The sequence below is a fragment of the Ursus arctos genome, unplaced genomic scaffold (assembly GCF_023065955.2).
Source record: "Ursus arctos isolate Adak ecotype North America unplaced genomic scaffold, UrsArc2.0 scaffold_24, whole genome shotgun sequence".
Lineage (NCBI taxonomy): Eukaryota > Metazoa > Chordata > Mammalia > Carnivora > Ursidae > Ursus > Ursus arctos.
In genome coordinates this window covers 37,889,043-37,908,143 of record NW_026622919.1, presented here as the reverse complement: position 1 = coordinate 37,908,143, position 19,101 = coordinate 37,889,043, and the positions used below count along the sequence as shown (strand labels likewise).

Below are 19,101 nucleotides of genomic sequence, written 5' to 3'. Positions count from 1 at the left end.
CATGACGGCAGGAACCACGTCAGTGAATTTTTATAGTCCCCAAAACAACTTGGCCTGGTGTCTGACGCATACCGTGTCATATGTGTGTATATATACACACACATATATATGATGTGATACACACATCAGCAACACGCGTGCACATATGCACATGTGTGCCTGTGTGTGTATCCACACGCCTTGTCAAATCAGCTTTTTGGCTGTTCTGGGTAACAACACCTCTGATCCAACCAGGCCCCAAGCTCCATCCCGGGTCCAGCCCACATGGCCAGAAAGTTAACTGAAGCCTCATGAGAAGACTGGACCTCTTTAGAACGATGTGGAGAAGCTGTTTCCTTCTCTCCCCAGTGCCCACCTCTGCCCTCGTGGGGAGCGCTGGGGTTCAGCGTCCAGCCCCCTCCCTCTTTAATTCCGCCCATTGGAGAGAGGTGGCTCATCTGATTGGGGTTGGGGCTGACCTTCACCGGCCTCTTAACTCTGAGGGGTGGTAATGTACTTCAGGGGCGGGCGACAGGCTCCACCTCTGTTCTTTTTCCGGAGCCTGTCCTGCACCATAGGACAGACCTGGGGACTCAGTCTTCTGCTCCCTGCTCACGCAGGCTGAGCACTCTATGGGGAGACGCAGGCTGCGAGTGGCCTGTCACTCTCACTGGGTGTGCGGGACAGGCCAGTGTCTGTCTGGGTAGAGTTTTCATGGTCTGCTCGACTGCCCCAGGCAGGGTCCAAGGTCTAAGTAACGGGTGAGCGTTATTAGACCCTTATTTTAGCCTCAGGTAAGGCATGTTCTCCAATTTGGCTTGTGCCAGAAAGCCCTGCATTTTGGGGGTTATTAAGCATAAATCCGGCCTTGAATCAAACTGATATTTGGTTGGCATGTGGCTTGTAATCCTTGTCTCTGTTTTCTATTGCTCAGACGTGGAGAGGAGCAGAAGGAGCCTTGGGTCCCGTGGCCTCTGAACGCCGGGCTCTGACGGGGGCCCTGCACTAAGTCATGTTCTCCTAAGACTGGATATTGTCTGGTCTTTTATCTCATGAAATATCAAAGTCTTCCAGAAGAACTTAGCCTGTCACTTTTCTGGTCAGTCCCTGCCTGTCTCTCCCTTGTCCAGCTCTGGTCACTATGTCCTTGTTATAAGCAAGCTCGGTACTGTCCAGTCACTAAGTCAACGAGAGGCCAGGCTGGCAAAGTGTAAAGGAGCCCATTCATGCCATCCGGGCAGGATAGGAAGGTCAGCTGCTGTCACCCCTGGGGGTCAACCAGAAAGACAGTCTGTTGTGGCTACTCCTGGTCTCTACTGCTGAACATCCATTCATCCTCCTGGTCACTAGTCCCCAGCTTCCTCTTGGGAATCCCCTCCCCCACCCAGCCCATGTGCTTCAGATGAAGTAGATGCTACCTAGACTCCAAGGGTGGTGCCCATGGCCCACACTAAGGCAAGGGGTACATTTCATCCCCTGGCCCAGTTGTTTCATAGATGAGCGTGTGATCCAGGTCAGGCCAGTTACAGCCAATGAAACTCAATTCTAGTGTGTATGTGTGTGTGTGCATGTGTACACACACATGCACGCTATTGGTCTAGTGGGCTTTCATTTCCATTTGACGGGAAGCTGGAAGGAGCAGAATTGGGAGCTGCCAGTGGCCATCGTAAAGACACAGTCTGGCCACGAATGAAGCCAACATGGAGGAAGCAGAGTCAGAATGGACAGAGATAAACCTATGCAGATGACAGCATTTGATCTCTGGATTGAGCCAGGCCTGAAGGCTGATCAGTCTGCCTGGATGGACTGGTCGCTCATGTGACCCAATAAGTTCTCTAGTTTTACTGAAGCACATTTGATTGGGGGTTGTCCCACTTGCAGCCAAAAGTGTCCTTACTGATTCAGAGCCTTCTGTCCCCCCAGACTGCCCCTCAGTAACCTCTCTCTCTAATCCTTGCTCTGTGGAATTTGCAGTTTTCTCTCTTCCACCCTCAGTGGTTAGCAACTTGAGTCCTTGCTGGGAATGGTGCCTAGCTCCGCCGACCAGATGCTCAGCTAGGCCCTCATCCTGCCACTCGTTCCTCTCAGCTCCCCCTCAAGCCTGGCCTTGAGTATCCTTTGTATCTTCTGATCCTGAGCATAGCTCAGGAACATAAGGCTCATGCCTTGTGCCCCTTGGAAATGCTGCCAGCAAGGATAAGCAAATCCCAAAATATGTTCTGGGGAACACTGGTCCCATTAGATGCTCTCTTTGGAGATTAAGAAAAAGGGTTTGCAATTTTAAAAAGTTGACAAAGCTCTATATTTTATATTCTTCTCTTAGAGATCTATAGGGACATTTGCTTATTAAAGGTTCTGATAAGTACTGCAGGGAAGAGAAGTGTTTGACATATCATAATTTAGCACTTTGAAACATATCTGACTACGGAACACACAGGTTTTTGGTTGTGGGTATATTACCTATAACAACTTCAGAAACCTATATTTTGGAAACCTTGATTAGAATTTGTAGAAGTCCTTTGGACCTGGTTGGGTTCTGATACCTCCATGCTGACCTGGTGATACTGACATCATTTCTTCTCACCAGAGCTCCCAGGGTATTGCAGGGCTGGGGCCAAGGAGAAGGTGTGGTTTCTTGGCATAGCATTCCCATGGCGATGGCAACAGGAGACAATTAGATTGGGCTGACAATGTTTTTTCTTCCCTGGGCCATGTGGACCCCCTGATACCCCATTCTGAGACCACTGTTCAGATCTGGCAACAAGAGTGTCTGCACTTACATATAAACAGGGAGCTCAACACTAAACAATGATTGATGTTTCAAATCAAATGCTCTCAGGGTCAGGATGGTAGATGAGTTTCCAGGAATTGGGGCCTGTAATGAAACCCGCCAGGGTCATAAAAATGCAGGATGGCCCCAGGAGGCCTCCTGGAGGCTCAAACCTAGATGACAGGAAGAGAGCTAAATTTTATTTTTTCTCTCTCTCTCAAAACAGCAGCCTTGTACTTCCCAGGAAACAGAAATGCTTGCTTGGTATTGCTTCATAAATCCTCATGACCTGTAAGGAGGTTGAAGGAGCCAGCGGGCCCAGGCATGATTTGTTCTGGGATTGGGGGCAGGAGGGGAGAGGGGAGGCTGCCACTTGTTGAGCGTCTATGTGCCAGGCCCCATGCTAGCTGCTCTCCATTTACCATCCTTTTTAATCTTCATACAATCCAATGAGGTGAATAGTGTTTATATTTTTCTGGGGAGGGAACTAAGCACCGGAAGGGTGAAACTTTTTGCCTAATGGAGGTCCTGGGATTTGAACCCAGGTCTGCCAGCCACCCAAAGCTGTCCCAGGAAGGGATTTCTCACTGGTGTATTATGGTATGGAGACATTTCAGACTCAGTTAGTCGGTCTTTAGGGAGGGTTGTTTTCCCCTTTCTACCCCTTGACAACCCTTCAGCTGTGTGCCCCAATCAAGGCAGAATATCTTTCTATGGGTTCTAGTCTCTCTGACTGGGGAAGATGAGGATATTCTCATGAAAGTAAACTGGATCCAGGGTGAAGTCCCAGGTTACCCAGATACCTCCAGATTGGAGAAGCTACTTTCAAACTGACCCTGCGTGTTATTAGAGATCAGTATTGCCAGGGAGCTAGCAGGCTTGTTTATCCCTAGGAAGCAGCAACATTTACATATATATATATATATATATATATATATATATATATATATACACACACACACACACATATATGTATGTATATGTATATATATATGTATATATATATGTGTATATTTACATTTATATTTACAAAGACATAGATATTTGGCATATCCCAAAACAGTCATTCCAGCGAGTGGTAGCAAAGATCTCACTGGATTGGAAGCCAAGATATCAGGGATCCTTGTCCTGGCTCTGCCCCTTCCTAACAACATGACTCTCCTACCCTTTCTCTGAGCCTCAGTTTTCTCATCTGTTAGCTGGGTTTAATAATTTCTTCCCACTTTACTAGTGACAATAGGTATGGCATTTGATTCAACTCAACCAGGATTGATTGATTGATTTTAAAAAGATTTATATATTTATTTGAGATAGACAGAGAATGAGTGGGAGGGGCAGAGGGAAAGAAAACCTCAAGCAGATTCCTTACTGAGTATGGGGTTAAACAGGAAGCTCGATCTCACAACCCTGAGATCATGCCTGAGCCGAAACCAAGAGTCGATGCTCAACCGACTGAGCCACCCAAGTGCTCCTCAACGAGGATTTATTGAGCACTAACTATATGCCAGGTACTCTACCTGGTCTGAGGAGAAACGCTTACAAAGGCAGTCACAGAAGATCCCTGTCCTCAAGTGATTCATGTAGTGCAAAGAGGATGGATGGAGGTGGTGAGCGGAGCTTTACATTTCAGTAGTATTCTAGAGCATTCTCATTCATTACTTCGTTGAAAGCATCTGATGGCTGTTGAAGTAGGCGGAGCAAATATTCTTACTCTCATTTGACAGATGGAGACTAAGAAAGTTAAGTGACTTGCTGAGTGGTGATTATAATGTCTAAAGTCTGTGCCCACAATTCATTTGCACAGGGTTTTCAAATCTGTCATCGTGGCATGCCATTGAATCTTCAAAAACTCCCGTGTGCTAGAACTTACGAGTATTAGACGTATATTAAAGGTGAGAAAAGAGGCAGGTCCAGAGTGTCAGCTCCTGGAGAGCAAGAACCAGACCATCTTGATTCATATGTCCTCAGCACCAAGCATGGTGTCTGGCAATGGAAGCCAACACACACACTCAAGAGCAGAAACACTAATAACCCAATTACAAGATGCCTAAGGACTTGAACAGACATTTATCCAAAGATGCGCCAATGGCAAAGAGGCATATGAAAAAATGCCCAACGTGAGTAATCATCAGGGGAATGCAAATCAAAACCACAATGAGATGTCACCTCAAAGTTGTCAAGATGGCTAGTATCAAAAAGACGAAAGGCAGCAAGTATTGGTGAGGACGTGGAGAAACTGGAACGCTTGCATGTTGTTGGTAGGAATGTAAAAAGGTGCAGCTGCTATGGAAAACAGTAGGGAGGTTCGTCAAAACATTAAAACATAGAACTACCATATGATCCAGAAATCTCATTTCTGGGCCTTTAGCAGAAAGCATTGAAATCAGGATCTGAAACAGATATCTGCACTCCCATGTTCACTGCAGCATTACTCACAAAAGCCAAGATGTGCAAACAACCTAAGTGTCCATTGACAGAGGAAGGGATAAAGAAGATGTGCTTTGCACGTATAACCGTAAACTATTCATTCGGCGTTAAAAAGGAAGGAAACTCTGCCTTGCGCAACAGCGTGGATGAACCTTGAGGATGTTATGCTAAGTGAAATAAGTCAGTCCACAGGAAGACAAATACTGCTCTACAATAGTCAAGTTCATAGAATCAGAGAGCAGAATGGTGCCTGGGGCCAGGGGGAAATGGGGAGTTACAAATCACGGGGCATGAAGTTTCAGTTAAGCAAGATGGATAAACTCTAGAAATCTGCTGTATAACATGGTACCCGTGGCCAACAGTTCTGAAATGTACACTTCAAATGTGTTAAGTGGATCTCATGTTAAGTCTTCTCACCACAATGACATAAAATAAAAAATAAACAAAGTTAAGTGCTTAAAAAAAATGTGGCTCCTAGCTGATACGTTCGGTCTCCTGCCCATGTTCCCTTGGACTTAACAATTTTATTGTGGGAGAGCCCCATTTTCAGCTACTGGTGCCTGCATTTCTTAGCTTGGGGCTTTCTCTGACCACACACAGGGCAGGGGAGAAGTGCCAGAAAGTTAATGCTCCCTGGGAGCTGCCCTCAACCAGACTGTCAGTAACTGGGACATAAATACCCCCACTCCCTCACCCTTCAGGTGAGATAACTCTGAGGTTCATGTTCCACCCCGGCTCCCAGAGTTCCCTGCGGGATTAAGTTTCAATTGGCCGTGGGGCTAACTTCCTTAATAATGCACTTGTTTTGGTTACTTTCTTTCCCTGTCTCCTTCCACTTCCCTATCAGTGTTCTCTGGGATCATCTCCCAGATAAACTATGGGTCTTTTTTTCATAGTCTGCTTCTATGGCAACCAGACAAAGACTGGGTTCACTAGCAAGTTATGGAGTGAGTGAGTGAGTGAGTGAGTGAGTGAGTGAGTGAATGGACACACGAGAGGGTGAACCCATCCCCGATCCCTGCCCAGGAACTCACAGTGGGCTTTGATGTGTTTGTTTCATGGGAACTGGGGTGGGCTCGGGGAGGGGCTGCATCTTGCCAGCTGGTGTTGGTGGGAGGAAGCAGAGGAAATATGCTATAAATCCTGTGCTGGAGGGGTTGCTAAGGCTGAGGTCAGGAATCTGATCCCCAGCTGGGTAATTGGTCTATGAGAAACCCAGGATTCTCTTGCTTAGTTCCTCTCCTTTGGCTGCCCAGTTGTCTTGGAACAAAAGTTCCTTACTCAGGCCTTGCCATGCTCTCCAACCCATCTCAGACCCTTTTGCCTTCACTGGGGTGCTCTAGCCTTACATGTTCTGTTCCTTGAACACATGGAGCTCACCCTCCCTTGGGACACCTTTATTCTTGTTGGCACTGTGCCTGGAATGATCATTCCCCCAGAGCTTTGCCTGACACACATTTTCCTTTGGGTTTCAGCTTCAAAGAGACCTCCTTAGAGAGGTCTTTTCTGACCGACCAACTTAGTCTCTTCTTATTATATCACCTCATTCTATTTCATCATAAAACTTGTATCTGTGGAAAATTTATTATTATTATTATTAATGAATTTTCTATATAAAATGCAGGTTCTATGAGACACCTTGTTTGTTTTGTTCACCGATTCAGCCTCAGCACTTGGAGCAGAAGCTGGTACATAGTAGGTGCTCAATAAATTTTTGTTAGTGAATGAATGAATGATTAACTGAGGAGAAGGTGGCAGTGGGCAGAGGTCTGGAAGAATTCTGGAGTGTGAGGGCCAGTGCCTTTGGCTGCATTTTAATGCCCTGGTGAAAAATTTATTTGGAGCAGCTAGCTGTCGCTACAGGACTGGATGAGATGGAGAGGGGTAATGTGAATGGCTCAGGATGACTCAGGCAAGAGTAGGAGATTCAGGACCTGAACCTGGAACCCTGTGCTTTTGGCTCTCCATCCTGTAGCCATTAACTAAGGGTCACTCCCAATGCTTGAAACAAGACCTTCTGATCACGTAGCCTTGTCTCATACCACATCACTAGATAGAGGGTATTATTCTTGTTGCTGTGACATTTAAAACTTTATTTAGAAATTGTCCCAGTTTTATCTTTTGCCGGCTTGTGAGCAAATATATAGGTTGGCCATACAAATAATTTGCCCTTGAAAACATGTCATATGAAAAAGAATGTTGTCCCCCTCCCCCCAAAGCCTCCAGACCCTAGTTTTTCAACTTCTGCACTATTGACATTTTGAGTTGGATCGTTCTTTGTGGTGGGGGCTGTCCCGTGCATTTTAGGAGGTTTTTGCAGCATCCCTGGCCTCCATCCAGGAGCTCCTTCCAGTTATGCCAACCCCAAATGTTTCCAGACACTGTCAGTTGTCCCCTGGGGACAAAAGTGCCCCTATTTAAGAACCACTATCTGAGCTACAAGAAGGCACGTACTATGTCTATTTTTGCTTGGGATTGTGTCCCCAGCGCCTGGCCCATGTTGAGTGCCCCATAAATATTTGTTGGAAGAAAGGATGAATAAATGAGTGACTATGTGAATGAATGAATGTATGTATCCAGCCCATGACCTTAGACTGAGCATGCCGAATCCCCCAACCTCAGCAGCTCCCTATTCCCTGCACCCCCTTCCCCGTCTCCTTGGCATCCCATTGTCGGCCAGTCTCATCAGCCAGAGTCAGCTCCGGTAGAGGCATTTCACCTGGTTTCCCATAAACTACCTCCAAACAGGCAGCAGCTCCCGAGTTGGTCTGTCTCAGCCTAGTGTGAATCCAGAAACTTCTAACCTTAACCCCCAGGTGAAGCAGGGAGAAGAGGCAGAACACAGGAGTTGCATGCAACAGATGCCCCCACTCCTCGGGGGGTCACTCCCACCCTTTGGGATCCAACCCAAGATGCTGCAGCGGATGAAGTTGCTGCCACTTTCCCTGTGTCCCCCCATCCTTCCCCCCACATTTCTCTATCTTGCAGACATCGGCGGAGCAAACATCCATCAGGGAACATTACACCGTATAATGAGGCAACTGCACTCAGATCCCAAATAAGAAAATGGAAGCTTCTATTAGGCTTTGAGCTGCTTGAGTTCACTCAGCCTCTGCTGATGAAAATACGAGCGGCATCTGAGGCTGAGCCTGCTCCCCCACGTGCTCTGGTAAATACCTAAGCATCTCCAGATTCCTTCCTGCCTTCTAAATGGCGTGCATCACTTCTGACATTTATGAGTATCCACGATGCCTGCAAGATTAAGCCACCACGAAAACTCTCCATCTGCACTCATTTCCACACCCCCTCCCCAACTGGGGCTGAGCTGGAATCTCTTAGACTGTTACAGCTAATCCCATATGGGCGAGATTTGAGGCCAGCGGCGGACCTTTTAGGGTGCAGACCCACCCCCCTCCACCACTCACCCCTATTTGCACCGCACATGCTGGGAGACTGCATTTCATCTCAACAAGGCCTGGCTGAGTGAGAGTCTTCCTGCTACTGGGGGATGGGAGGGCTGACAAAGAGGAAGGAGACTCAGCTCTACTCTCCAAGGAAAGGCCTCCCCATCATTTATTGAGCATCTACTGTGTGCTCTGTACATGCCCTCAACAGAAAACGGGGTGTGGGTTGGTGCCCGTGTTTCACAGTTGAGAAACACGTATGCTTTGAATCATAGAGCCACTGCGGGGATGCGACCCACGGCAGATGACCGGGAATGACAGACAGGTAATGATGTAACTGTATGCTCCAGGTATGATAGGGAACAGCTACATAAAGTTGCAAGGAGTGTCCTCAGTGCAAGTAGACAAAGAGAGGATGAATTCACATGAGGGACAGACCGGGTCGGGACTGAAAAACAAATATGATTTTTATTGCTGGAAAATGGGGAGGTCCCTGGGCTGAAGGATAGTTGTGCAAAAGCACGGAAGTGCGTGCCCTACAGCAGAGGAGGGGTGAATGAAGAGCGCTGCCGGCAGAGGGAGGAGGGTGTGAGTGGGCAGCTGTGGGCGGGGCCAGTTGAGCAGGCCACTCCTCCTGCCCCTCCTATTCACCAAGGTCAGGCTGGTAGGCTGAAATGAGCCATGGTGTGAACACTTACACCATGGAAGTGGGCAATCAGGTCCATTTTCCCCCTGAAGACCAGCTGTTAAACACTGAGTCGCTCACACTGAGGACTGGAGGACATTACCTCCAAGGTGACTCCAGGGACCCAAGTCTTATAAAGCAGCAGGTTGGTGATGCTGTTGATAAGGATGAGGGCTTCAGGAAGGTGAGCCAAAGGTTGGAAATTGAGACCTGTAGTTCAGAAGACCAGAGGTGACTGCTTTTCTTTCCCCCCATGGAGTGGAAACGTCCCTCTAAAGAAAACATCCCTTTAAATGAAATGAAACAAAATCGAAGTAAAGATCCGACCTGGTAGAATTTCTTAGCAGGGAGGCAGGCAGAGCCTGCGGGCCCTTCCGTCTATTACTGATATTACATTATCACAAACTCACTTATTCAGAATTCTCTTACCATAGATCAGTGCTTTGCCTCTTCCATTACCAGCTAATCCAAATGGACCTGGTGCAAACTTAATTTTGCGGATAATGGAGGCTCAATCTGTGTGCACCATTGGCTGGCTCTCACATCCTATAGCACTGCTGACTCCTTAAAATCAGCAAGGCTGTGCCAGACCAATAGACCCTCCTTCTGAGAGTGAAGGAGCAGAGTTCCAGGAACTCCGAGCACCTCTGGCTGCCTGCCTTAAATACCCACAGTGCACCAGCCCCAGCGCCAGGTGCCCAGTGAGAATCATGCCTGGTCCTCACCACAGCCCCCAAAGGGACGTAATGTTACTTCCATCTGACAGAAGAGGAAACAGTTGAACAACCAAGCAAGTACCAGAGCTGAAATGTGAATCTGTTGTCTGTAAGGCTTATGCCCCCTTTTTTAAAAAGATTATTTATTTATTTATTAGAGAGAGAGAGCGAGAGCATGAGCAGGGGGGAGGAGCAGAGGGAGAGAAAGAAGATACTCCCTGCTGAGCGGGAAGCCCAATGCTGGGCTCCATCCCAGGACCCTGAGATCCTGACCTGAGCCAAAGGCAGACGCTTAACCGACTGAGCCACCCAGGCACCCCTGTAAGGCTTATACTCTTAACCACGTCTTGTCACTGCCTATGGTGAGCTGAGTAACGGCCCCCAGAGACATCCACATCCTAGTTCCTGGAACATGGCAAAAAAAACTTGGCAGATGAGATTAAGTTAAGGTTCCTGAGATGGGAAGATTATCCTAGAACCTGCAGGAATAATCTCAGGGGCCCTTAGAAAAGGCAGGCAGATGGAGGATGTGAGAACAGAAAAGATGGCTGTGTGGGGAAGGGGAAGGGAGCGAAGCGAGGGGCCTCACGCCAAGGAATGCCAGCAGCCACTGGAAGCTGTAAGAGGCCAGGAATGAATTCTCCCCTAGAGCCTCCAGAAGGAACCAGACCTGCCAACATTTTGATTTTCACCCTGTAAGACTCATCTAGGACTGCCGGCCTCCAGCACTGTAAGACAGTACGTTTCTGTTGTTTGAAGCCACTGTTTGTGGTCATGTTGTTATAGCAGCCACAAGGAACTCATACACTTCCTGAAGCAGGAGGAAAGAACGGAGTTGAGAGGTCAGTACAAGGAAGGAATGGAACGAGGCTGGACCTCTAGGTGTCCTCCCCTTCCTGACACCAGCCCCTCCCGGCCACATTGACCTTCATCTGAACCAACACGATCCTTCATTAGGACAGACATTCCTTGACCCCTAGGGGAAGGGAGGAGGCCGCTGAGTGTCAGAGGACAGTACACTGGGCTCTGTCTAGGCTCTACCAGCCATTTGCTCGGTGATCTTGGGCAAAGCACTTTACTTTTCTGAACTTCTGAAGATGCCATGACTTTTCAGATCCAGCTCTAAGATTTTTCTAGCCACATGCTAAGCAAACTAATGGTGTACGCTCCATTTGGACAGAATGTTGAGGCCTCCAAAGGAGCATCTAAAACATACTCCTTGCAGATTATTCTTGCTCATCTTGTATACAAACAGGTTCCTGGGGCCCCCCGTGGAGGCCTCTCGAAGCTGCAGAGCCCACCCTCAGGGAGAAGCTCCAATGCCCATGAATTTGGGAGGATTGCTGCGGCTGCCATGGCTGGGGGCGGGGCACAGACTGGTCTTATGAGCTGAGGGGGGGAAAACCCACAACCCTGCATGGAAAGACTGGAGACAACTCTTGGAAGCCTGCACATGTGGAGGCTCTGAAACGAGCTGGCAGGGATGGGATGAGGAGGCAGCTGGAGGGTCGAGAAGGGATGCTGCTGATTCGGGAGTCTGGGTGCTACATTCCCAGCAGAGACAGCGTCCCAATGGGGTTATTCTTCTTATTTTTTAAGATTTTATTTTACATAATCTCGACACCTAACTTAGGGTTTGAACCCACAACCCCGAGATCAAGAGTCACACGCCCCACACATCCGCCCCCCACCCCCAACTTTTTTCTTTCAACGGAATTATTCTTTTAGCCACTGGAGGCTGGGCCTGGCAGCCGTGGTGAGATGAGGCCTGGCCGAGAAGCTCAGCGGAAGAGAGTGTGGCTTAATTGAAAACTGTGACCTAGGTTTCCGAAGGCCTTCACATCCTGTCCCCATCCCTTTTTGGAACTTTGAGTTTCTTAAACTTCCAACTTCAGCTTCCTGATCTGTCACGTGGGTGAGTGAGAGGAGCTCCTTGGAGCTGGGGAGGCCTCCCCCCCCCCCCGCCCCCGTCGCCACATCACCCCCGGGGGGCTGGGAGCCCTAGCTGCCAATCTCTCTGAGCCTTTGTTTGCTCAACTGAAGAATGGGATTCCTCATCAGAGCTGACAGAAGGCTCAGTGAGACAGGATGCATATTCCAGGCCCTGGAATGCTGATTCCCTCTTGCCCTGCAGGCTTTCTCACAGGCTGAGAGCATGACAAGGCAGAGCAGGATGACAGACACGAATGTGCTTCTGCTGTTCTTTCTGAGGGTGGCCCCATGTATGCAGCAGAGTGACCACCGGCTGCAAAACACATGTCTCTGTGTTCCCAGCCAGCTGCTGGTCTGCCACGTTTAGGGGCAAGTTCCCACGCATCTCTCACCCCCTGAGTAAGCGTGGCGAGAACAATGGGTGGGGTTTAAATGAACAAGGGCCTGCTCGCCAAGCTCTAAGCATCCCTAGTTCCCATCTGAGACCTCTGCCAGCAGCTCTGGGCTCCTGGCAATGAATCAGAATGTCAATATGACACGGGATCAGGTCCCTACGTCCTCCCCAGTCTACAGCCTCTTACCTGCACCCCTGGTTGGCTCTTCCCCATGATGAGGCTCCCTTTCAGGCAAAAAGTACAGCCCTGAGCTGCTGGCTGAGGGCTGTCTTCCCAGAGACTGCACCTGCTGGGCTGCCTTCAAAGAGAATGCACGCGATCTGCTTGCCCTCTGTTCTCTGGGGCTGGCAGAAGCCGTGTGAGAATGGGGCATGTGTCAGAGCTCCCAGGCCCCAAGCTCGTAATCTGCCTCTTCCTCCCCAGGTTGGTGCTGGGTATCATTCCTGGAGACCATAACCATCACCCTCAAATCTGAAAGCGGAACACCCCAAATTTAAATATGCATATGAATTACGTGGGGATCCTGTTAAATTGCAGATTCTGATGCTATTGGTGTGGGGTGGGGCCCGTGACTGTGTTTCTAGCAAGTTCCCAGGTGATGCTGACACTGCAGATCTCCAAGGAGCAGGGACCTAAAAGATCACCCTGCAGCAATGACAAAGGCTCAGGGCTCAAAAAGAAGGAAAGGGGAGCTGAAACCTCCTGTCTGCTGCATGCCGGGGGCCCTTTCGCCAGGTGGGTGGAAGTTGCTATTAGGTTAGAATCCTAAATCCACAGACAAGGAAACAGAAGCCTCAGAGCTACAGCGACGCAGCCAGGGTCACACGGCTGGCACAAGGAGGCAGGGACTGAGTGTGCGCCCAGCTCGTGCTCTCTCTCCACTAAGGTGTTTCCCTGCAAAGGGAGATGAATCTCTGTTACAGTCCACAAATGAGGACATACGTCTCATCAATCAACCTAAGGAAAATACTCGGGCTCCTTCTTCATCCAGAAAATACAAGGCAAAACAGTGTAGATTCACTTCTCACCAGTCAAAATAGAATAGATATTAAAACATAATAATTACGGGGGTGGGGTGCAGGAAAGTGGGGATTCTTGCGCACTTGGGGGGAAGAGTGCAAACTGGAACATCTGATTGGAAAACTGGGGGCAACATTTCTCAAGAGCCTGGGATATGTTCCTGGCCTTTGACTCATAATCCTGCTTCTGGGAATCTGTCCTAACAAAGTCCAGAAATACGTGTATCCCAGTATTACTCAAGATGAGGAAATAGTAGAATGGGTTTAAACATCTGACAGTAGAGGAATGAGACACAATCTATGGAACATTCATGCAGTCAAGTTTTATGTCGCCCTTGAACGATAGCATAATCCCATGAACATGGTAATGCCATAAGGGGAAAAGCCACCTGTGAAATGATACATAGAAAATCACTCAAATTGATATTTAAACCATCCTTAAACCTACACACAGAAGAAAGACTGGAAGGAATTAAACCAGCATGCTAGTGGCCGGGTTTGGGTTGTGGAACTATTTTTAGTTTTATTTAGTACTATTTTTTTTATTTTTTTAAAAGATTTTATTTATTTATTTGACAGAGAGAGAGACAGCCAGCGAGAGAGGGAACACAAGCAGGGGGAGTGGGAGAGGAAGAAGCAGGCTCATAGCAGAGGAGCCTGATGTGGGGCTCGATCCCAGAACGCCGGAATCACGCCCTGAGCCGAAGGCAGACGCTTAACCGCTGTGCCACCCAGGCGCCCCTAGTACTATTTTTTTTAATATTTTATTTATTTATTTATTTGACAGAGAGAGAGACAGCCAGCAAGAGAGGGAACACAAGCAGGGGGAGTGGGAGAGGAAGAAGCAGGCTCATAGCGGAGGAGCCTGATGTGGGGCTCGATCCCAGAACGCCGGGATCACGCCCTGGGCTGAAGGCAAACGCTTAACGACTGAGCCACCCAGGTGCCCCTATTTAGTACTATTTTTAATGTAATTTCCAAAATATTTTTCATGTACACGTGACTTCTATAGTGATTTTGTAAACATGTCCTTTCAAATGAACGTAAGTCTGTTGCACTTAACCCAATGATTGGAAAGTCAAATGTACACTAGTTTTATAAAGGATTCCTTATTTTCACATCGACTCCCATGATAATTTCGGAGACAACTGAACTTCACTTCTGATTGATCATTGATTAGCAGTAGTTCATAGTTTTTCTGTTCCCAGCTTTGAGGCTTTAAATATGTTGCAAGGTCTAAGCAAACTCAAAAGTCATCAGGAGGTGATGCATTAGAGACTTTAAGGGTGATCATTCCTTCGATAGTCTGGGCTCTGTGGATGCAGAGGTGAAACACAGCCTACAAGTGGCCTCTAGCCTGGAAGGGAGGGGGAAGCAGATCACCCCTATAATTCGAGTGAGCAGACCTCCTGAGCCAGTTAGCACTGGGCATGGTAGGCAGGAGGTGGAAGGTGCCCATTCAGCAGGAGATGTCCTGAATGGTGAGGGGTGTTCACCAAGGAAGGGGCAGAAAGGTAATCTAAGCAGTATTTGCGAAGACTCCCAGGGGGCACATTGAGAGCATCATGGGTTCAAGGAGCCACCGCGAAGTCTGGCCTGGCCTAATGGTGCTGTGCTTGGGGGAGGGAACAGATGAGTTGGGGACAGCTGGGATTGTCACGGCTGTAGATGCCATGCTGTGGGGTTTGGATTTTATTTGGAAGGCGATGGGAGCCCCAGGGGGTTTTAAAGAGGACAGGATCATGACAAGACTGGAAATGGATGAACACTCTGGCTCCAGAGTAGAAGTGAGGCAGTGGGTGAGTGGTGAAACTCAGGGTGTGATGGGGTAGAGAAAAGCAGTCCCAGGGTGTTTCGCTAATACAGCTGAGAACCAGTGAGGAGGTGGCAATGGGGTGGGGAGAGCTGGACCAGAGGCCGTAGGGGGTTGCTGTCCATGGTAGACCAATAGCCACAGGGCTTACAGATTGATTGGATGTGGAGGGTTAGAAAGAGGGAGGAGCTCCTAGGTTTCTGGCTTGGCCAACTGGGTTGACTGTTGGAATATTAATAATTTCGAATTTATGTATTTTTGCAGGCTGAAATTTCAGAGTAAATTAAAAGGTAATTTGACTGAATAAAATATAATTTAGACATAACCTTTCAGGAATATATACATCTCTTGAAAATGTAGGTGCAGCCACAGGCCAAAGGCCCAGATCTTAGCCACAAGCCGTTTTGAAGATGCAGAGGCCAGTGCCCTTCTGGTGCCTCTGGAACGTTCTCGGCCAGCACTCGGCCAGCTTCACGTGGGGGAGCAAAGTGGAGATGTTGGCTCTGCTGGTTGAGAACTCCGGCTGCAGTGGGGCATTTCCCTTTGACTGATGGCCACCCGAACTTGTGGTGGGTTATGGGGGGTGGAAAAAGGAGAGAGTTACAAAAGCACAGTGGTCTCTGGGAAGCTCTCAGGTGTGTAAGGCAGGGCTTCTCTTTGGAGGTCACCTTTCCTCAAAAAGCAGAAAGGAATCACGGTTTTGCGATTTGCTCTGACAGATCTGTGAACTGCATACAATACACACACCCCCGCACACAGGCAGGCACAGCCCAGGGCGCTCACACATCCCACAGAGGAGGCTCAGCATGAGCAGGCAGTCCATCTTGCAACATGGTGCTTGTGGTGGCTGAGCCGGGCCTGAGTCTTTGGCTCCTGGGTGCTTGTCTTTTCCCATATGCCCTGAACACCTCTAAGCATGTCGTGTCTGCCACTCCCCCAAAGCCCTCGGGAACCTATAGCCTGATGTTGTGGGAAGAAGCCAGACTCTAACTCTAGACAGAGCTTTCTTTCTTTCCCTCCCAGGTGACCTTGGGTCCCTCCCCTTCGACCCTTAGGTTTCCCGTCTGTAAAATAGGGACACCAGCACCACCTTGTAGGGTTGGTATGAGGATTAAGTGACATAATGCAGGTAAAGCGCTCCCCTCTGGATCTTGGGAGAGGAGACTCGAGACAGGTCTAGTGAAACACACAATGCACAGAGGACCCCTCGGGGTAACCCAGCACTGTCATCGTCCTGTATAATATGGTAATTTCTGCAGCAAAATCTCCTGTGACGGCAAAGACGAAGTCCTCTTCGCTAGATAGTGCAACTCATGCTTTTAAATGTTTTTATTTAAAATAAATGAGCTGTGCTGTTGACTCTGGTGCAGAAGTACGCGCTGTGCTCCCAGCCCGCCCCACTGCACTGCAAGGGCTGGTGCCCTAGTGCACTTTATGTCCCGTCCCCGGGAATCTGGGAGCCCCGCTGGGGCCTGACTCAAAGGCAACTTCCTGATGCTGCAGGCTGGGCACAGATCTGGGGTGCAGAGGGCTGGGCTGCATCCCTGCTCCACCGCTGCCTGCTCGTGACCTTGGGGAAAGTCACCAGACTACTGCACTCCGCCGAGAGCCTGGGTTCTAGTCTGTGCGTTCTCAGGTCCAGCCCCGCGCCTGGCCCCGTGGAGGCGCAGAGTCTTCTGTGTGAATGGATGGCTGAAGATCTCAAAGTCTCCATTCTCCACTTTCCCTAAAGAGTGGATACTAATTCCTATCTTGAAGAATTGTATCGGAGATCGGAATAGAAAATGCCAAGCAATGTCCCTGGTGCGTAGTAGATGCTTGACATGTGGGAGCTCATATTCTGATTCTTTTCGTTATTATTAGTCGCGCACTGCCTCCGGGCGTAACTGTTTCCCCTCCCGTATCTGGCTGTGCGCCTCACCCGTAGTAGGTGTTTCGTCAACCATGGCAGATTTTTAAAACACATTTTCCCCTTCGCTTCCAGGGTGAACTGGAAATCCGGTCGGGTTGCTCAGGGCACGTCTCCTCTCTCCTCCGTCCCCTCCTTTCCTTCCCCTCTTCAGGGGACCCAGTGACCCACGGAGGGGTGTGGGGGGGCGGTACTGGATTTGATGACTCAGGACCCACCACACGTTTTCCAGCCCCGCTGGTATAAGTTAGAGCCAAACTGGGCCCAGGAAATTATTTTCGGTATTTTCTCCAGCTATTCTAATCCCTAGCACTTTGCAGTGGGTGGTGAGAGCTGCTGATTTTCCTTTCTTTTGTGCAAATGAGACCAGAATAAACAGCATGGGCTGAGTCACTTCAGACTCTTAGTGCCTCAATTACTTAAAAACTCAAGGGCCCGACAAAGCTCCGAATGTCACCTTCTTCAGAACAGTTATAAGCAGATGGGAAATGCTCTGTATTGGAGGTAGCCGATGGCTTCCCGGCGCAGGAAATCTTGTACTAGCTAGTCCTAGCACCCCAAGAGCGGAGGCAGCCAGACGAGTCCGCCTTTCCAAGGCGCTCCTAGATGCCAAGTACTCTGTGCACATTATTTCATATCTTACTTCATCCAATCTCTACGATGACCCTATGAGGTAATACCTTTAGTGCCTATGAGGTTATAAATAACAGCCTCCATGTATATTTCTTGCCTCCGCTGCTGCCAGGCCTACTCTCCAAGTTATACCCATTATGACCTTGGGTCCTTGCAACAATCCTGGGATATAGCTGCTGCCTCTGTTTCACAGGTGAGAAAACTGAAGTGCAGAGCAGTGAATGGGGCAGGGGTGGGGGGGCGGAGGGCAAGAATCGAACCCGAGGCTTTCTGTTTTAAAGCCCATAGTCTTAAAACCCTATGTTTGGCAAACTCTGTCCTGAGGAACCCTGGGGTTCCCTGAGATGCTAATAGGTCATTGTCAGGGGAAGAAAGGGTACTGTGGGCCGGGGGTTGGGGAAGTTTTGCTTGCCCCATGTCCCCTATCAGAGTTAGCACACGTGCTATTACAGGTGCCGAGACAGTTCATGTTAAGGAAATTTGTTAGAAGAGCCATTTCTCTAACTCAGTCGGTCATGTAGCCATTCATTCATTCCTCCGTTTGTTCATCCATTTGTTTGTCCGTTCAATCATTCCCCTAATGTTTATCACCATCTCATGGACCCCTGGAACAGGGCTATGGACATTCTACACTCATAGACTCATAGAACATATGGTTTTACCCCAGTTTTCACACTGGGGTCAGTTCTTGGGGAAAAATGCCCAATCACGAAAAATCAGAATTTCAAAAATCACTGTCATGAGAAAGGAATGTCATTTTCTTGAATAATGAATAACAGCCCTGCTAAGGTCTCATCTGGCACCTCTAGTTGAAGAGGCACGAAGAGGTCCCCCAGTTTAACTCTGTAATTGGGTCCAGAGCCCTCACTCAAGCTAAACATCTCTACTTCCCCACGGAGCTGGTTTCCAGCCCGCTTGGGAGAAGCAGATAAATTGAGAAAGGACACAGATCTTGGGGCTTTGGGGCTCCAAATTCTGGATCTAGTTAACTGGGAGTTGTGTGACCTTGGATAATTTATTGAATCTCTCCAAGTATTAGGTTTTTTTAAATTAATCTAGGAAACAGAATCTATTTGCCACACAGAATGTTTTGATGATTAAATAAGAGAACGTATACAAAGAACTGACATAATTGCTGGCCCTGGGTAGGTGATCAATATATATTACTGAGCTCATCTCTCTGCTTCCTCCACCTTTCCAGACTCTCCTCTGTCTGTGTGGTGTACTCAACCGTGACACCAACCCCACAGTGATGCTTAAAGAATTCCAGGGGTAGTCACACCCCCAAAACAGACAGTGGTAGCAATCCCCTTGTTACAGAAACCAGTTCTAGTCCGGCTTCTGCCATGAACATGGGTGGTTGTGATTGGGGCCAAGGCACTGTCTCTCTCTGGATCTTGGTTTTCACATGGCCCAACT

The 19,101-nt window shown here is 48.6% G+C and overlaps 1 protein-coding gene across 2 annotated transcripts in view; it reads right to left on the bottom strand.

Moving 5' to 3' along the window:
- Positions 1-19,101, bottom strand: part of ASIC2 (acid sensing ion channel subunit 2) — a 987,213-nt gene that overhangs the window by 173,728 nt on the left and 794,384 nt on the right. The window lies entirely within an intron of this gene.